We start from the raw sequence: 7,340 nt of genomic DNA on the forward strand, positions 1-7,340 counted from the left end.
CACCGATGGGACTCCCCGAGAACGCCCCGTTCACCCTAATAGTTTAATTCTGAATTGTTGTTTCCTCTATTCAGTTATTCTTTTCTCTATATTTCTCTATATTATATAGAATAAAGATTCTAATAATACAACCACTATACTCGTTCATTTAAAGATTTAACAAATGTCGAGTTTAGGGTGGATGGTGCGTAACACGTCGCAACCCTCTTAACAACCAATCATCAGTGTCCACCTCAGCTCTCCGATCTGAGGTCGTCGAAACCCGAATAGACCGGCGTTGGTGTTCCCGAGCTACTCCCCCTTCCCAGGCTCAACACTCACAAACACACTCCTAACCGTACTAGTGACTCAGTGAGTAGTATAGTCCATGTGGGGTGAAATCAAAAGAATACCGGTAGGAGTGGGGCCGATGTTGTCGTGGGTACCCGAGAACTCGGAAAGGGGTATCCGAAAGTGCTTCATCCACCCTTAGATTTATCAAACGGTGAGAGCATATTCACCAATGGCCAGGTCATAGGCAACAAACATTGTACTACTTTAAAGATTGGAATTTACGCCTATGGCGTTATAGTCTGGTGGCATCTTGTGTGGTGGGATAAGGCTTTTGATCATTAGGTCATGAATTCGATTCCCACAAGGGGGTTTTTCTCAGATTTGTTAGGTTTCCTCCTAAATTTGTGTATATGCATTATTGTCTTGTGGAGATAGATAATTAGATATGATCAGGTAATTCCGCTGATGGCACGATAATACTCCAGAGGTCCGTCAGTGATCCAAATTTGCCGTTAAAAAAAAGATTAGAATTTACAAAACTATAATATTTTCATAATCTTTGTGATCTTAAAGAAGATATTAAATGAATTTGAATTTTCAAGAGCACATGTTTTGGCCACTTACTAATTAGTGAGCCAAATCGAGAGACTCGTTGCCTATACATTTGATTCTCCATACTATGTGTATAGTGGTTGAGTAGCATTTATGTGATTTTGCATAGTCGTTGTCACACCCTAAATTTTGCATGTTTTTCTTATTAGACAAAAAGCATTGTTTATAATCAACTTGAACCAAAAACTTAGCTTTCTAAAAACATGAAAGTCAAGCTTGTTGACTACATTCAAATAAGGCTTTATAAAATCAAGAAACTTGTACATTAAATTTAATTAGTGAATTAATAAAGTTTAGTTTTAAAAATTTGATGAAAATGTGTTGTTTTAGATTTATGAAATCTCATAAACCACAAATAATAATGTCTCAAGTTTGAAAAAAAGTAATATGTCAACAAACACAAGTTTTTTCTTACATGTATAAAGTTGATCCCATAACCATAAGAACGAAAAAGCTTGTCAACAAACTTGACAAGAAAATGCGACATACCATGTCTTGATTTTAACGTGACTCCAATCTTTTTTTTAACAGTTAACGAATCCTATAAATAGACTACTGACGAGATTTACCATATTAAAAGTGAAAACCTATAAAATCATAACATATAATTAACTGCAAAAAATAAAATATTTTATGAAAATATCTTATATGAAACAATACACACAAAAAGTGAAACCATATACACAAAATATTTATGAAAATATCTATTTAATTTAGAATATTATTTTAATGGATAGCAGATAATGAAAACTTGTAAAACCATACACATAAAACTAAAAAAAGTGAACGAGTTTCAGTGGCGAAGCTTGAGATTTTCGACCGAGGGGTCGGAAGTCACCGAACCTTAAATTATACCTAAAAAAGTGAGCGAGTTGCCAAGTTCATACGTACATGATAGTTATGTAATGATTACTTTGTTGACGTGACAATGAAAAATTGTGAAACCATAACAAATGGTAAGTAATAAAAAGTGATGTAACTTAACCAATTGTGAAAAACAAAGTATTTTATTTTATGAAAATAATCTTCCTTAACATTACATCTATGATACGTGAAAATGAAATTAATTACGTGTGGCAGAGAATAGTGGTGGCAGTAGGAGATCCGGGATCTTGGTGGTGGACCCGGCCCACTAAAGTCCAAATGACGTGGCAAGGCCCAAATGGAGGTATAATATGGAGATAGGTGGTAAATGTAGGGTCAAGATCTCGCCTGTCGCTTATAAAAGGAGAGAACAGTGGAGTCGGGTACACCACAATGCACACAATTAAATGCTCCACAGGCACCCATTTAATCACATATATAACTTGGGTTGGTTGGCTCCATCACCCGGGCCCCTCCCACCCATTTCATACCTTATTAAAAAGTTACAAAATAATAATAATAATAATAATAATAATAATAATAATAATAATAATAATAATAATAATAATAATAATAATAATAATAATTTCATACCTTATTAAAAAGTTACAAAATAATAATAATAATAAATAATAATAATAATAATAATAATAATAATAATAATTGAAAAGGAATTTGTTTGTTACGTCACATGGTGTGGTTTAACTAGCTTTAGTTAACGTTGTATGTTTCAGCTCTTAGTGAGTTTTTAATAGTTCAGACAATCAGACTGTTTGTTTCGTGAGCATGTGTCTGAATGGTTAAGCATTATACTGGATCTGAATAGTTAAGACATCTTATCTGAATTTGTCGGGCATTTTCCACTGAATGGTTTAATATTATACTAGCTATTAATGGTTTAGATATCTTACTGGTTCAACACTTAATGGTTCAAACATATTTAGATGTTTACCAAACAGCCCCTTAGTTAAAGCGTCATATTACCACTTCACGTATATGGTGGGGATTTAACTCACTCATTTGTTAACCAACTCGGTTATGATTTCACTAAAGAGTAAAAAAAATATGATTGATGGAATCAAAGGTAGCCTCACAGTTGGAATGAGGGCTTAACGAAGCCCCCTTTGGCTAGCTAGCATGAGGATGTATTGAGGGCATTAACCAGCGTTAAAAAGGATGAGATGGAAAGGGATGCTTGCCACACATGTAGCCTTACTTCAAATTTACATCAAAAAAAGTTATGTGATAATATGTTTACAAAGTTAAAGGTGTTTAACGTACAACAAATTTTCGATTGTAAATATCGAAAAAACTAATACACGCATTTGTTACTAATGTATGAAAGCAAATCACATGTAATTAGAGAAGAAACGAAGATAATTAAAAAATCGTCTACCATGTCTAAAACAATTAAGCATTGGCGTAGCTTAGTGGGGGCGGCCGACCCTCCGAACTTTTCGCTCAGTAGTGGAGGGTATGTAGTTTTTGCATAGAAATTTTTGAATATATACGTTTTTTACCCCGTGGTTTTATAGAAATTTATTGGTATGTACGTTTTCGACCCACCAGTCAGAAATCTCAAATTTCACCAGTGACAACAAGTACACATTTTCACATGGTTTTACACTTGCCTACTCAAAATTGTATCTCTAATGAGTAATGAACATCTTTGTGTCAATTGTGTGTATGCGCTTACAAGTTCATGTGTTTTCTGATATGCTTTTATTTGTAGATATACTAGTTGATGCCCCGCTCGCGTTGCGGGGTGATAGCCGAATAGTTCTCAATCAATTAAAAAAACATTACTATAATTTTGCTAGAAAAAAAAAGTAAAACGATATTTTTCGGATCAGGGAAAAACTGTAATTTTTTAGGACTAATGAGCGAGTGTTAGGAGGCTCCTTTACACGGAAAAAAATTAAATTCAGTCAACCAACTAAAAAAATGTTTTCTACTTTTGCTAAAAGAAATAAAACGATTGGGAAAACGTAACTTTTAATTGAAGGCGAAATCATAATTTTAATTCAGGGATAAAATCGTAAATTTAATGGCCCAATGGGGGAGTGCCAGGAATCTGCCGGCATGACTGTAATTTTACATTGGGGGCAAAATTGTAGTTTCACCAGGAAAACAAACAAAAACGATGGAGAAAATGTAAATTTAAGTTGAGGACAAAATCGTAACTTGGCTGTGAGAAAAAAAAACTAATGGCAAAACTATAAATTTATACGGGGTAAAATCGTAATTTTGAACCGAGGGCAAAATTGGAATTTTTAGCTGAGAGCAAAAGCGTTAATTTATTTTTAAGTGGAGGTAAAACATAACTTTGAACTGATTGCAAAATCGTAATTATAAGCGAAAAAACTAATGACAAAACTGTAAATTGAAACGGGGCAAAGTCGTAATTTTTAACCGGGGGCAAAATTGAATTTTTTAGCTGAGAGTAAGAGCGTAAATTTATTTTTAAGTGGGGGCAAAAACATAATTTTGAACTAATGGTAAAATCGTAAATTTAAAGGGGGATAAAATCGTAAATTTGTTGGACCAAAAGGGGAGTGACAGGTAGAATAGAAGGCAATCACTATTGCCCCAAGTAGGTTTTGTAGATATTGAATTTTATGTTTATAGTGAACTTAATTTATCACAACCGGTATAATTCTAAAGTATTTTGGAAACTATTTGTTCGTAACACATGGTAACAACATGCCTGATTAGTAAGGTTTAAAGTGACACATTACCAAAATTTACAATAGAGTTTAAAATGGTGACAATAAACTTTATGACATAAATGGATTGATTAGTACATATCAACCATGGAATCAAGTTCCATCTGTATCTGTAGTGGGTTCGGGTGAGTTTTTCCTCTAGGTCTCAAGTTCGAGTCTGTGTGATAGGGGTTTCTCATTGAGGGGTTTAAATTGGGGATCTATTGTGCGAGGGGGCTCTCTAGCGCGGAACCGGTTAAGACAACGTATGTTAGACCTCCCAACATTCGCGAATAATTCAAACATTTCAAAAAAAACCATGGAATCAAATCCCTGTAATTACCATTTGTTTATTACTAGGTTATCACCCGGGATTGCTTCCCGGGTTGGAGAAAGTTATATAGATAAACATTAAGTGTTTAGATAAAATAAAATACAAAGAAAGTGTAATATTACATACATTAGTGACAAAGTGGAAATACAATTTAAAGATAGTCGTGTTCCTTTGAATATGCATATCCTTCGAGTGGCCAAAACCTTTCTGAGTAAATCGAGTCCCTTCTACAAAAAGAACTGAAGAGGTATGGTCCCAATTCCCTGCCTACATGGCAGGGACCACACCACTTTTTGTGCACACAAGGCATCCACATCATCTGGATCTTCTAGAAGCTTCCAGAAGACAACCGGATAAGGCCCGGCGGGCATCAAAGATGCCTCGCCCAACATCAAGGACAATACGTGGCACCATACACAAGAAGCCACATGGGCCTGCGACAATCCAGGGAGCAGGGCTGACATGACCAGTACGAGGTGCCCAACACCGTCGAATGCAGGGACGCCACGTGTACCACTACGCCGTCCCTGACAGAGCAGACCAAGAGGATATTCCCCTTGGTCGGACAGCTGGCGCACATCCACAGCTGGCACAGCTACTTCCTCCTTCTTCACCCTCCGGCTATAAATAGAACCCTTCATCATTCAGGTTAAGGATCTTGGCTCTCTTTACTCACTCTATACACACACTGTTTTATTCATCTCGGAACAGTACTTATTCTCACGCCGGAGCCTGGTTAAGAGGGAAAACCTCTCTTTCCCCTCTTAACGAGACTAACGGTGTTTACTGTTTTGCAGATCTCGAGCCTTGGATACGAGCAAGAGAGGAGGTTGAACCCTATAAGTGAAACGACCCCCTTGGTTATCCTTTGCGTTAACCATTGTTTCAACATTGGCGCCATCCGCTTTTTTGCAAGACCACTCTCACCTCTTTTTCTCTTTTAGAAAAACTCGTAAAAATGGCAGACCAGAATCATTCACACCCAGCTGACGGAGAAATCTCTTCTTTTGAACTCGTTTCGGACACGGCACACGTCCAACGCAGTCAAAGGAACGAGACCATCCAGGAAAGCCAGCTGAACAACGAATTCCCGTCCATTTTTGGAAGTGCGTCTAGGGCTGCTAGCCAGACCACAACTGGACCCATTTTCCAAACACCAACAAGAATTATCACTCAGACCACAAACGGGGCTGCTCTCCAACCTCCAACGGGGATGTTACATCAAACCCCACCGCCGACGCAGACTGTAGGCCATGGGCCAGGCCCTTCGGCACCATCGGAACAAGCACAACTCAACTATTCTGCACTTTTAGGGCTACCCGAAGGAAAAACTCTGGCTTCCTGGTATGCCGAACAGATGGCGTCTATAAACCTTGTCTATACGCAGCTCAGCGCACAACAAGCCTTACTCCAAGCACAGGCTAACCAATCAGCGTTCGTAACTCCACAACCAAGGTCTCTGAGTACACACACGGCTCAGCAGACAAACGCGTGGAATTTACGACCAGAAAGAGAACCAGTGCAACAGGTCAGAAGACCCAGCATACAAGACACGCGCGATACCTATGCTGAAACAGAGAGCAACTTCGTCCAAACTTCCAATCAGCAACGAAGACCGATCCAAACCCGCTTGGGCGCGCGAAACATGAATACAGAATGGGAAGAGGAGGAAGACGACCCAACGTACAAGGCAGAATCCACAGTGTTTAGCAGACTTCCTCCAGAGCATGAGGCTTACAAACCAACCAAGCGCGCGGGGTACAACCCCAAAGCAGAACACGACTTCACCTTAAGCTATCGTCCTGAGGACATGGCTGAAAATTCAAAATTTATTCCAGAAATCGCGTGCGCGGCCATCGACAAAACAAAGTTACCGCACAACGTAGGTAAATACAATGGGTTGACGGATCCAGATGATCACCTCCAGGTGTTCAAAGGCGCAGGAGCAACAGGTGGTTGGAACCTACCAACATGGTGTCACTTGTTTGCTCAAACTTTCGTTGGTGCGGCACGCATCTGGTTCGACAATTTACCAGCTGGAAAAATCAAGTCATGGGTCGACTTCCGAGAAAAATTCTTAGCACACTTTTCTCAACAGCGAAGACACGCCAGAGACCCAGGTGATTGTCTGAACATATACCGAAAAGACTACGAAAGCGTGGAGGATTTTATTACGAGGTACAACAAAGAATGTCTGGAAATTGGAGACATACCGGAAAAAATGATGCGCGCACACTTCATGCGAGCAGTTAAATGCGACGATCTGGTTAAAAGAATCAAAGGGCGTGACGGAGGACCCAAAGACTGGGAAACCTTCATTGAAGCAGCCAAAACCATTGCGCAGACAGATAGGCAACTGACCGGTGACGATCACCGTCAGCGCGCACACAACCACCACGATCGAAACAACAGAAGGGGTAGAAATCAACCCTGGAGGGCTTCCGGGAACAGAGAAAGAAGTCCCCCACGGGACGACGCACGCCATACGATCAATCAGATAGCCCGTCGAAAAGAAGTAAAGCGCGAAAATAGAGAAAAGCAGTGGACTCCAC

The sequence above is a fragment of the Helianthus annuus genome, chromosome 16 (assembly GCF_002127325.2).
Source record: "Helianthus annuus cultivar XRQ/B chromosome 16, HanXRQr2.0-SUNRISE, whole genome shotgun sequence".
In the NCBI taxonomy this organism is placed as follows: domain Eukaryota; kingdom Viridiplantae; phylum Streptophyta; class Magnoliopsida; order Asterales; family Asteraceae; genus Helianthus; species Helianthus annuus.